Source organism: Pelophylax lessonae, assembly GCF_965119305.1.
Source record: "Pelophylax lessonae genome assembly, chromosome: 2".
NCBI lineage: Eukaryota > Metazoa > Chordata > Amphibia > Anura > Ranidae > Pelophylax > Pelophylax lessonae.
Genome location: NC_138769.1, coordinates 297,823,524 through 297,837,403, shown reverse-complemented (window position 1 = coordinate 297,837,403; position 13,880 = coordinate 297,823,524). Strand labels below are relative to the sequence as shown.

Sequence of the window (13,880 nt, the reverse complement as noted above, 5' to 3'; positions counted from 1 at the left end):
TGGACGGTTGGATGTCCGTTTACATTAGACTGCCATCTGACCCGCCAGATGGATGGAAAACGGATCCCCATCCATCTGTATTTAGTGGATAGGATTGGATTGAATGTCAGCTGGTGTCAACAGACACATGTCCGTTGACATCCGTCGCTCCATAGACGACACTGGAGGGTTTGATCCGGTCGACCTGAAAAGCTGACAGGCAGACTTGACCAGTCCACTAGTGTAAAAGGGGCCACTTATGAATAGGTTTGCTTTTAAGAATTAAAGCATACTCCAAAATATTCATAAATAGATGTTTTTTTGTCAGAAAATACAGGGACACACCGAGATAAAACTGACATTATCCTTCTCAGGTTTCCTCAAAGAAGTGCATCAATCAGGGTGCCCCCAACACATCACCAAATATCTAATAATTTCTTAAACAGATTTAAGATTATTTATTAAAAGGATGGCCTTTTTTTGTATTTGATCTATTAAATTCCTATATTTTCAAGCACTTAAAAAAATTCCCCTTTAAAACAATTGTTTCCCTTGTTGATGTCTAATCAGATTATGAAGACTGTATGTTAAAGTTATGGTAAATATCTGCTATACAAATCACTGTAGCAAAATTCACTATTTGCATCAAAACTGGTGCTTTGACACAAGTACTACCCAGGGCTGGCCCAAGACATTGTGCTGCCTGGGTCCAAGAATGAAATGCTGCCCACCCCCCTCCAACAAAAAAAAAAAATCAGGCCCACTAAAAGGCTCCCACATCCGTTACCTTCTTCCATAACTCACCACCGGACCGGTACACCAAACACCCACTGTCTGTCCTCAGTCCTCCTGTCACTCCTGTGTCCGCCACACCCACCGCCCTAAAAGATCCAGCCTGCCCTGCATGAGATGGAGTGCCTTGATGTCTGATTTCATTGCGTACACCACAATTACATGAGGGACATTCCCCGGAGGAGACGCTCCGCCTTCTCATACTCATCAGTTTGCACTATGGGTGGCAGTATGAGCTGGGGAAATGCCTCCTGTAACGCTCTGCAAACTGATGACACACAAAACTGCTGCAAAAAAATCTTGGGAGTCAATTTGCTGCCCCTCTCAAAGTTCTGCCTGGGTCCAATGGAGGAAAAGTTTGCAGCTACTCCTGATTTGCCCAGGTGAATAAACGATAAGGAGTGGCCTCAGCCTGCATGACTCTACCATACCGCTCACCCTGAATCAGGGTCATCAAATTAAATTTGTTAGCATGTTTTTTGAGATCGCTTTCTTTTGATGGTATTTTATCACCACTGGGTGTTTTGTTTTTTTTCCTATATTAACTAAAAAAATACATGTTTTTCTTAGTTTGCAAATAAATAATCTTTCTTCATAAATGTAGGCCAAACTGTATTCTGCTACATTTTTTTGTTAAAAAAAAAAAAAAAAAAAACAAATCAGTTTATATTTTCTAGTCTGTGAAAGTTGCAGAGTCTACAATCCATGGTATAAACAGTATATTTGTAAATTCAACAATCCTGCTGTACTGCCTATCTAATTTTTTGGGTCCCTAAAATACCAGGACAGTACAAATATCTAACAAAAAAAAACCTTTTTGGAAAGTAGACACCCATTTAGTAAGAGGCATGGCGAGTTTTTTTGAAGTTGTATTTTTTGTCACAATTTTTTGGAAAATGAATAATGGGGGGGGGGGGGGGGTGATGAGGACTTTTTTTTCACACAATGATTTATTTTTACAGTGATGATCACTGTATAAGAAATCATTTTTATTTTGTGAATGGCATCTATTCGTGTGCCATTGTGTACTATTGTGATAGCTGAGCTAGAGCTATTACATGGTACCAGGGCTGGCCCAGTACAACAATCTGTGTTCTGCTGTTTCCATCGGTCAAAATCGCCCAAAGACCCCTAGGGCGCACACGTGAGGGGCGTAACTGAGAAGACGGCCCAGGCTCAGCAGGAGGTGGATAAATAAAACCCTTTTGTATGTTAGAGAACATGTGCAACAAAATATTTGGTTTAAGTATACTTTTCTTTACTTTTTTATGTTGTATTTTTTCTTGTTTAGGAACTCCTTTTTAAATGCACCAAGTAGGCTAAACACATGGAGGGGTAGAAAAATGTTTGCAGCACAGTCATAGTTTATCATTATGTGACACATTGAACAGAGAATACTACAAACACATATGCAAAAGAAGTAGCTATATTGATTACATTGAGGGCAGTTCCAGTGTCACATCAATATTTATTGCTTTTCCTATCAATAGACTCCATAAGTCAGGAGTGCACTACAATTCATGCTCAGTGAAGCAAGGATCATTTTCAGGATCTTTTACTCAACTTATGGTCTATGCTTTTAGCTTGTGACTAAAGTGATGTGGCACAACATTTTGACATTTTAGGAGGTAAAGCTGACCTTTAGGCAGATATAAAAAAATTTTAATAATGCGGATAGGTGTTCATTAAAATATCATGAAATGTATTTTTAAATGCAGCTATTGTGAGTACACAACGAGTACCATACAAATGATCAGGCAGCTATACAGTCCCACGGATCGCTTTTGTATTAAAGTGTTACTAAAGGTAATTTTTTTAATTTTATTAATATAATAAACATCTTTTATTTTTCTGCTCCATCCTCATCTGTAGTCCCCCGTGGGCGATCTTGGCTCCTCTTCTTCTCCATGTGCCCCCAAAGCAAGCTTCTTTCTATGATGGCACATGTACATGCTCACTCCCGAGCTGTGTGTCTATGGAGCCATGCTCCATAGACACATTCACAGCACGCCTCTCCCCCTGATTCTATCCCACAGCATTTGATTGACAGCAGCAGAAGCCAATACTGCCTAAGAGCCTATGTGAAGAGGAAGAGAGGAGAGAAGAGATGGGATCCAGCAAGAAGAGAAGGATCCAGCCATGCACAGTGCTGGATTGATTGAGAATTTAGGTAAGCATTTAGGGAGGGAAGAACAGAAAGCTCTAAAATGTTTTTTAACCTTAAAGTGGAAGTTCAGCCTAAAACTAAAATCTCTAAATCTTCTTCCAGCCACAATCTAGCCCTGTAAAGCAAAAATCACTATACATACCTTTTATGAAGTCTCTGATGTATGGTGGCAGAACTATGGGGCACTGACGGAAGGTGGGACTTTGGAGACACAGATGCAATGGGGAAATGTAGTGTACAGGGGAATGCTGAGGGACTTTAATGCAAGTGAGGACTGTGAACATTGCACTCATCCTGACTGCTGCACTGCATATGTTGTTTTGTTTTTTACTTGCTCCTGACCCCTGTACTGTATACATTATGCTAGACATAGACCCGACCAAGGTAGTCATTGTCTCAACAGTTGCTGGTTTCAATTAAGTACTTCCTTAAGGTAGGCTCAGTAAGGCAGCCCTACCATTAGTCATTTTTCAACCAGTAGGTTAAAAGAAAAAAAAAAAATCAAATTTCCCCCATCCACCTCAATCCCGCTGGGGTATTGTCTTCTGACAGTGGGGAGACTTTCCTGCTGTTAGAATACACTAATCACTGCTGCAGGCCACAGTCGGCAGTGCTGATCAAGCAGAAATGTTCCTAAAGGCTAGTTGTATAGAATTTGATTGGTAGATTGACTTCTGTACAGCCATCCTGCCCATACATGGATCGAAATTCGGCCAGTACCCAGGACAAAAATATCCTTTTTGTGTGCATAGAAACATATGTAACAGAAACGTTTTAATTTAAAGAATGAATATGATCCTTTGTCCCGAGGTTTATTTGTGTCTGTGAAACTGTCAGTTGTGGCACAGTAGTTAGTATTTTCTGGGTACAAGGACTGTGTTTTATGTGTGCATTGTAAACAGCAACATATTCTGTCCAATCCCCCTTTAAGACCCCCTACTGACCAGCCGTATAACTTTTCTGGTCTGTCCCAGGATGCTCCATGTCTTTTATAATCCTAGTCTTGCTCACATTTAACTAGTCACGTGGTCTTGACTTTTTAATTGCAAAGCCAGGCAGTTTAATTGGTTTGAGTATTGTTAATATTTTCCATGTACATATTGTTTATACTGTTTAAAGGATTTTAGAGTTTTCCTTTCGGAATATATTATATGTCTTCTGTCATACTGACAATGATATGCTCCCCTGTTGATCTCCCATCGCCTACCCCCCTGTCATTTTTTGAATGCACCTCCACAAGAGAACAGCTAGATCTGGCCCTGTCTATGAGTGGAGGGCGAGAACCGAGAAAAGATGCCATCTGGGCACACTGCTGAATCATTGAGGACTCAGGAAAGTACAGCAAATTATAAAAGGTTATTTTTTTTTTTTTTTTTTTTTTTTTTACCTTAAAGTGATTGTAAAGTGTATTTTTTTTTCATAAACTTGCCTGTTATTGTCCAGGGCGGACCTGATGCTCCTCTTCTGGGGGCCCCACTGGCACTCCTGGCTTTTCTGAGTGTACTATCATAGAATGCTGCTTCCTATTGTGGCACACTACTATGCTTGATCCATATTCGTACTGCCTGTGTCCAATGACACAGACAGCGATGCTTGGCCCTATCCCCTGCTTCTTCGTCACAGGGTTGATAGCAGTAAAGCCTGTGTGAACAGGGAGAGCAACTACAGATGGCCACAGCTCTGGATTGAGCAAGGGCTCAGTTAAGTAAAACAGTGGGGTGGTTTTAATGCATTAAAGGTAAAAAAATGTTTAGGCTTTAGGATAACTTTAATGCAGGGAATACAATAATTTTTAGGCTTTAGGATAACTTTCATGCAGGGAACACATTCATGTTTTAGCTTCAGAGCCACTTTACAGGGAACATACTGCTTTAACCAGCGTGAGCAAGTCACAGGCTACCTTTACATTATTATAATAGAGTGTGTGCACTTTAATTCACTTGTCCCAAGCAGAAATAGCAGCTCAATGTCAGCTGTAAGACACCTCAAATAACCAGTCTCCTGCCCCAGCAAAAGATTAAAAAATGACACCCAACCTGGCAGCAGTAAAACTATTTAATTTTTTTTCCAGGATATCCATGAATGAATACACAGCATGCATATCTATCAGTGTACTTTCAAAGCTTCTCTGAGTTCTGCTGGCACTCCATGTGGTCCGGCAGCTGTTGAGAACCACCTTTGTAACCTACCTAACTTGTCTTAGAACAGCAATCGGTTGGGGACTGTGTATGCTGTTATTTAATGGCTTAGGCTTATTTGGGGAGGTGATGGGGAGGTTTAGGGTACTTTCATACTGCTCTGTAGCAAAATTGCGGTAAAAACGAATATGTGCTCTCCCCCCCCCCCCCACCCCAAAGCACTTTGTCCCCATGGGGACAAGGGCCTCTTCCCGACAACCCTGGGCTGTGGTTGTCGGGGTCTGCAGGGCTTATCGGAATCTGGAAGCCCCCAGATCCCGGCCTCCCGCCTATGTGAATAGGTATCGAGTACATCGTACCGTACCTATTCACCAAAAAAGTGTAAAAAAGTAAAGACCACAGAAAACTGTTTTTGACATGTCCTTTGTTAAAAAGAAAAAAAAAATAGTGTCCCTCAATCACGACAACTGGCGACCTGAAAAATAGAAAAATTGCAAAAATGCTTTGCCTCCTAAGAGGCTACCTGCCATATGCCCGTTCTTCAGCTTTGAAAGTTCTTTTATATGCAAGGGGTGGGGCCACCCAGCTATGTCATCCGGGGGCACTGCCCCCTTCTGACATCGTGTGATGTCATGTGATATCAGAAGGGGCGGTGCCAGCAGGTGAAGTAGCCGGATGGCCCTGCCCCTTGCCTATAAAATAACTGTCAAAGCCCAAGATCAGGCTTATGGCGGGTAGCCTCTCAGGAGGCGAAGCGTTTTTTAATTTTTCTGTTTTTCCAGCCTGGCCTGGATTTACATCGGGGGACACTATTTTTTTTTCTTTTTAATAAAGGACTTGTCAAAAACGGTTTACACTTTTTTACCAGATACCCATTCACATGGGGAGTGCTGGGATCGGGGGCCCCCTTGCTAAAGGGGGCTTCCAGATTCGATAAAGCCCCCCACAACCACAGCCCAGGGTTGTCAGGAAGAGGCCCTTGTCCCCATCAACATGGGAACAAGGTGCTTTGGGGGGGCACCCAAAAGCACCCTCCCCATGTTGAGGGCAAACGGCCTGGTATGGTTCAGGGGGGGAACTCGCTCACCACCCCCCTTTCCTGGCCTTCCAGGCTGCATGTTCGGATAAGGGTCTGGTATGGATTGTAAAGGGGGACCCCACGCCATTTTTCTTTTTAATTTTGACGTGGAGCTCCCCTTAAAATCTATACCAGGCCCAAAGGGTCTAGGGTTTCCCTTAAGCACTTAAATACAGGGCACTTTCACCCCCTACCTGCCCAAAACTAATTTTCAGCTTTCAGTGCTCATTAGCATCTATAGGAAATCTTGGTCAGCTTGGCATGGCACTGCTCCATGTCTTTAACATTGGGATAGATGGGAAATCTTGGTCAGCTAGACATGGCACTGCTCATGAACCATAAATGACAGGGACACCAAACTTGGGAAGCACTGAGAGGGGACCCAGGAATACAACATAGCCATACATTTCAAAAGTGGGGTATGCCTGTACGGAGTGTACGCTACACTGACTGCACTAAACTGACTGAACACATTATTTACTACCTGCCTAATCTCTATTGTCACACACTATACATGGCTGCCATGTAAGCAGCAGCCTTATATAGTGCAGGGCGTGGACTTAGCCCCTGAGCCATGACTGGCCAAAGGCACTTTGCCTTTGACCAATCATGGCTCTGACAGTACATTATGCTGTAAATGGCCAAACCATACAGGTCAGGTGCATGCTTTGGCCAATCATCAGCAATCAATGCACTGCAAGAGCACAGTGCATTATGGGGTGCTCATCGGCGGGCGAACTTCCCGCCGAGCGCCCCATTTGTTCGTGTGTTCAGTGAACACTTGAACAGCTGATGTTTGAATTGAACGTAACACAGAGCCCATCCCTACACAGTGGTGTGAAAAGTCCCATAGGATTGCAAGGAAAAACGCATCAGTGTGAAAGGGCCCTAACGGTTATGGTCAGCCTAAGGGTCAGGTTAAGAGGAATCCAGCACCACAAAACCCCTGCACTGCACACTGCCAATGCCAGGTTCCTGGCTAAAAATATAATGTACTTCCGTGAGTGGAACTATGACTGCTTGCATGTTAGTGGCCTGCGTACTCTAAATTTGTGTTATAAAAAAACAACAAAATCAGAAGGTTCCACATATGTCCCTCACAAAGCATTAATTTACATACAATCTGTTAATAGTGTTTGTTGCTTATATTTACACTAGCAGGCAACTAGCATTTTCAGAAGGGGAGCTCAGCAAAAGCAAAGCACGTTCTTCCCCAAGAACAAGTCTCCTTTAAAAGGAACCTAGACAATTATCTCTGTGGCAGCAACCATCATTTCTTTCTAAATTTGGGGAAGAATGCTAGTTCCTGTGATCTAGCACCCTGGCAACTCATATGTGGGCTGATGGAAAAAATGTCTGTCATCATTGCCTTTCAAAAAGACCTTCAATGTGTTGTGATTCATCTGCACTTTAATTGATTATACATTTGTCCTTGCTCCAGCAGCTTTAGAAAAATGCCAATATCATAGGTTTGCCTAATTCTGAAGATTAGTCCTGCTAATGGCAATACAGCCGGCCTGGTCAGTACTTCCTACTTTACCATTCAAAATCTGCTCTTGGGAGACATTAATTAGTAGCATTATGCTGAGCAGGTTTCCTATCTCCAAGCAGCACCCTCTAGTGGTGGCCAGGAACAGATTTTTTTACAGTAAAAATAGGTGCACATACAGGGCCAGGCTGGAAACAAGGATTTTCTTCAGGAAAGTGATATTATTAAGTGATATTATTATACCGGCAATTCATTCAGGTAAAACTCAATGTTTACATTTCTTACAATCTGTTGGAGAATGTTATTTTGCTTATTCTGTATATCACTCAATGTGGTAAAAAAAACACACACCCCTACATATTTTAAAACAAAGCTAATGTTCAACTGACTAATTTCAGACAAAATGACTTTGACCAAATTGTCTGTGCTGCAGACTTTAAAGCCCTTCCTCAAAAATTAGCAACTGCACCCTTAGGTTGTAAAATAGAATACTATGAAGTGAAAGAACTACACAGCACTGATGCTCGTTTTTTTTTTTTTTTTTTTTTTTTTTATGACAAACATATGGCTCAAATGAAAACAAATATATCAGGCCCCTACTTTATGTCTCAAATTGTGTTGGACCTGATATAACATGCAAATGTGAAAATTAAAAATGTAAATAAAAATTAAAGATATAACTAAAAACAGATGTAAAAAATAGTGGAGCTGCCCCTTTAAATGTAATTACACATAAAACATAAATAAAATGTATGCATAATCATACAAAAAAACATAAATAAAAATGTGTGTGTAATTATAAAAAAAAAAAAAAACATCAATAAAAATTTTGTGTAATCATTAAAAAAATAATAAAAAATGTGTGTGTAATCATACGTAAAACATAAATTAAAATATATGTGTAATCACACCTAAAACATAAATTAAAATGTGTGTGTAATCATACGTAAAACATAAATTAAAATATATGTGTAATCACACCTAAAACTTAAATAAAATGTGTGTAGTCATTAAAAAAATAAATAAATAAATAAATAAAAAACGTGTGTGTGTGTATTCATATGTAAAACATAAATTAAAATACATGTGTAATCACACCTAAAACATAAATTAAAATGTATTTATAAACATAAGGCTAAATAACAAAACAGCTATTAGAAATGCAGTGAGTATAAAGGATATAATGAGTATACCTTTTGAAGAGCTGAAACAAAGCAACCCTAGCAGGTCCACTAAGCAGTGTAAAAAGACATAGTGGGGTTGATTTACTAAAGCTGGGGAGTGAAAAATCTGGTGCAGCTGTCCATGGTAGCCGATCTGCTTTTACCTTCAGCTTGTTCAGTTTAGCTTTGACAAAAAGAACCTGGTTGGCTTCTATGCACTGGATTTTGCACTCTCCATGTTTAGTAAATCAGCTCCAGTGTGACCTAGTGTAATCTAATGCACAGCAAAAAGTGGACAAAGAGTCCCCATACCTACTGAAATGATTGGGGTAACAAACCAAGCCAGTAGAACAGACTGTAGTCATAATAAAACATAAAGAACATCTATAAAGCATCTAAAAAAGGGTGTACTGATAACAGTAGAGGGTAAAATGTTAAGGGATTTCCCTAAGGTAATCCATGAAGGAAATGAGCCCTGCTATATACAGCAAAAACAAGCACTAATCAATGTGGAAATCTCTATAATGTAGTGCTGACGCTGTGTGCATTAATGTTTCATTGAAGCACCATGTATACACCCCAGTGTGCTTCTCTGCATTACTTCCACATAAGACTTATGGCCCGTACACACAGTCAGAAAATTGTATGAAAAATACAGGATTTTGCAGTGATCATACGATACTCTGATCATTAGAACACAGCTTTTGAGAGCCAATCACAACAGTTTATCCAATATTGTCGGATGGGACAAGCAGGACAATTTTTCATAGATGATTTTTGTTTAATCAGTACAGTGGTAAATAGTGTATACAATACAAATACACTAAAATACATTACATTAACTCTGAATTTTTATTCTGTCGTAAGAGAATTTTTGTCACTTTAATAAACTCTTCATTTTCGATATGAGACTAGCACGCAAAAAAAGAAAAAAAAAAAAGATCATTTATTCGATAATCTCATTGTGTCTACCAGGCATTAGACTCCCAGTGAAAACATACAAAATCCTTCACAGTGCCCCTCCAAACTTCAGTGTAATGCGGCACTGTAGCTTCCAATGCCTGTCTCAGGGGGGAGAGAGCAGTGAAGGCACTAATCAAACTGGACTTTTCAAAGTCAAAAGAGGAATGTGTGGGTCAGCACATATTAGAGATGGAGAGAGAGAGAGAGAGAGATAGGAAGAGAGAGAAAGAGATATATGTGGGGGGGAGGGGGGAGATGGAGAGAAAAAGAGAGAGAAAGGTGGAGAGAGGTGGAGGGAGAGAGAAAGAGAGAGAGAGGTGGAGGAGGGGAGAGAGAGAGAGAGAGAGAGAGAACGATGTGGGGGGAGAGAGATGGAGATATGGAGAGAGGGATGGAGATATGGAGAGAGATGGAGATATGGAGAGAGAGAGAGAGCTGGAGATATGGAGAGAGAGAGATGGAGATATGGAGAGAGAGAAAGATGGAGATATGGAGAGAGAGAAAGATGGAGATATGGAGAGAGAGAAAGATGGAGATATGGAGAGAGAGAGAAAGATGGAGATATGGAGAGAGAGAAAGATGGAGATATGGAGAGGGATGGAGATATGGAGAGAGAGAGATGGAGATATGGAGAGAGAGATGGAGATATGGAGAGAGAGATGGAAATATGGAGAGAGAGAGACATGGAGGTATGGAGAGAGAGAGAGAGAGATGGAGATATGGAGAGAGAGAGAGATGGAGATATGGAGAGAGAGAGAGATTGAGATATGGAGAGAGAGAGATGGAGAGATAGAGAGATGGAGATATGGAGAGAGAGAGAGATGGAGATATGGAGAGAGCGAGAGAGATGGAGATATGGAGAGAGAGAGAGAGAGAGAGAGAGAGAGAGAGAGAGAGAGATGGAGATATGGAGAGAGAGATGGAGATATGGAGAGAGAGAGAGATGGAGATATGGAGAGAGAGATGGAGATATGGAGAGAGAGAGAGATGGAGATATGGAGAGAGAGATGGAGATATGGAGAGAGAGATGGAGATATGGAGAGAGAGATGGAGATCTGGAGAGAGAGAGATGGAGATATGGAGGAGAGATATGGAGAGAAAGAGAGAGTTATGGAGAGAGAGAGATGGAGATATGGAGTGAGAGAGAGAGATGGAGATATGGAGAGCGAGAGAGAGAGAGATGGAGAGAAAGAGAGAGTTATGGAGAGAGAGAGATGGAGAGAGGTGGAAAGAGATAGGGAGGGAGTGAGAGAGAGACAGAGAGACAGAGATAGAGAGAGAGACAGAGAGAAAGATGGAAATGGAGAGTTGGAAAGAGAGAGATATAGAGAGAATAGTAGCCTGAGAAGGAACACTGCGACAGAATGTGATCCCCTCCATGTAGACAGGTGTGGGCTGTCCAGCCTGGAGGAACAGTGAGATTGCTGAGCTTGCCAACCTCAAGAGGAGGATGGGGATGGGGACTGAGGAGCATGGGGAGGATGGGGAGGATGAGGGGGATGGGGAGCTCTCAGTGTGCCCCCATTCTCTATTAGGTGACACTAGTGTATGTATTGGGAAGGTGGAATCCCCCAAGTTTTAGGACATGAAGTGGCAGTGGTTTGATGACAATGGATGGGGGATGGGGAGCTCTCAGTGTGCCCCCATTCTCTATTAGGTGACACTAGTGTATGTATTGGGAAGGTGGAATCCCCCAAGTTTTAGGACATGAAGTGGCAGTGGTTTGATGACAATGGATGGGGGATGGGGAGCCCGCAGTGTACCCCCATTCTCTATTAGGTGACACTAGTCCATGTATTGGGGAGGTGGAATCCCCCAAGTTTAGGACATGAAGTGGCAGTGGTGTGATGACAATGGATGGGGGAGCTCGCAGTGTGTCCCCATTCTCTATTAGGTGACACTAGTGCATGTATTGGGGAGGTGGAATCCCCCAAGTTTAGGACATGAAGTGGCAGTGGTGTGATGACAATGGATGGGGGATGGGGAGCCCTCAGTGTGCCCCCATTCTCTATTAGGTGACACTAGTGCATGTATTGGGGAGGTGGAATCCCCCAAGTTTTAGGACATGAAGTGACAGTGGTGTGTTGACAATGGATGGGGGATGGGGAGCCTGCAGTGTGTCCCCATTCTCTATTAGGTGACACTAGTGCATGTATTGGGGAGGTGGAAACCCCTAAGTTTTAGGACATGGAGTGGCAGTGGTGTGATGACAATGGATGGGGGAAGGGGAGCCCGCAGTGTGTCCCCATTCTCTATTAGGTGACACTAGTGCATGTATTGGGGAGGTGGAAACCCCTAAGTTTTAGGACATGGAGTGGCAGTGGTGTGATGACAATGGATGGGGGAAGGGGAGCCCGCAGTGTGTCCCCATTCTCTATTAGGTGACACTAGTGCATGTATTGGGGAGGTGGAAACCCCTAAGTTTTAGGACATGAAGTGACAGTGGTGTGATGACAATGGATGGGGAGCCCGCAGTGTGTCCCCATTCTCTATTAGGTGACACTAGTCCATGTATTGGGGAGGTGGAAACCCCTAAGTTTTAGGACATGGAGTGGCAGTGGTGTGATGACAATGGATGGGGGAAGGGATGTACAGCAGGGCGATGCTGATGCTGCAGAATTCGCGCAGAGCAAAAAAAACTACGAGAATTGTTGAGATGTTAAAAGGGAGGGCAAACCGCAGAGCCAGGCCACGCCCAGTCTGTTAACCGTGTCAGCGCCAAAGATCTGCAGTACGGCCCCCCACCGCCCGACATGAACACCTTCAAAGCGTACAGATACGGTGAGGTGAAATAATGCCGGGCAGACACACATAGACAGGACTGTCAGCATGCATACATGTCCCTGCCTCTCCTCTCCTCTCATGGCCGCCTTTACCTGTGTGTGGAGTTTCCTGTCCTGCCTGTGTCTCTCCTCTCCTCTCCCCCGGTTATCTGCAACTCTGTCTGCAGTAGTACAGAGACACGCGTGCTCCTTCCTCTCCCCTCCCTCTCTTCCCTTCTCCTAATTCCTATTCCTCCCACGTCTCCCTGCATCCTGCTTCCTATTGGTCAGTCCCGGGATCCTAATATGCTAAACTAGTCCCAGTGGGATCAGCACTGACCCAGATGGTACACAAGGAAATCATTCACCTTTACTCATTATTCTCTTCTACTGGTAGAAAGCTGGGAGTTCTCTGTGTCTCTTCTAGTAATCATACACACTGCCAGTGCTGCTTATCAGGTCATTCAGGTAATACATACTAAGTGATGGAGAGAAAAATGAAAGAGCTTAGAAAACTGGCCATACAGGGAAAGAAAATCCAACCATTAACATCAAAACTCCACAAGCATGTTGAAAATGTAATTTTTCGAACAAACAAGTGAAATGTGAATTAGCAATAGGGGTAGTATTAGAAATCAATCAGAAAAAACAATGCTTGGCCAGGCCATGTTTTGCGATACGGCACTGCGTTACTTTAACTGATAATTGCGCTGTCATGCGACGCTGTACCCAAACAAAATGAATGTCCTTTTCCCCCACAAATACAGCTTTTTTATGGCAGTATTTGATCACCACTGTGGGTTTTTTATTGGTTTTTTTTTTTTGCGCTATAAACAAAAAAAAAAAACAACAATATTTTTTTACTTTATGCTATAAAACATATCTAATAAAAAGGCCAATATATATATTCTGCTACATGTTTTTGGTAAAGAAAAATTAAATTAGCGTAAATTGATTGGTTTGCGCAAAAGTTATAGCATCTACAAACTGTGGGATATACAGTATCTCACAAAAGTGAGTACACCCCTCACATTTTTGTAAATATTTTATTATATCTTTTCATGTGACACTGTAACACTGAAGAAATGACACTTTGCTACAATGTAAAGTAGTGAGTGCTCAGCTTGAGTAAGGGCTCTTTCACACGGGCGTTCAGTTTTTTTTGCCCGATCAGGTCCTTTTTTTTTTTTACGGACACGGATGACTTTTGTGTCATCCGGTCCGTATGTCCGTTTTTCATCCCATCCGTTTGCGGATGAAAAACGGACATAATGTATGTCTATGTAAATACGGATGTCAGCGGATGACACCACTGACATCCGTTTTTGCGTCTGTTCCGTTTTTTTTTG

At 42.2% G+C, this 13,880-nt stretch overlaps 1 protein-coding gene across 1 annotated transcript in view; it reads right to left on the bottom strand.

Annotated features, from left to right (window-relative positions):
• The window catches only part of LOC309546076 (synaptotagmin-2-like), a 148,370-nt gene extending 135,594 nt beyond the window's left edge, over nt 1-12,776 (bottom strand). Inside the window, exon 1 of the mRNA XM_082245586.1 lies at nt 12,646-12,776. The gene's annotated coding sequence lies outside the window, so the exon portion shown is untranslated. The remainder of the gene's footprint in view (nt 1-12,645) is intronic.
• Nucleotides 12,777-13,880: the final 1,104 nt, after the last annotated feature.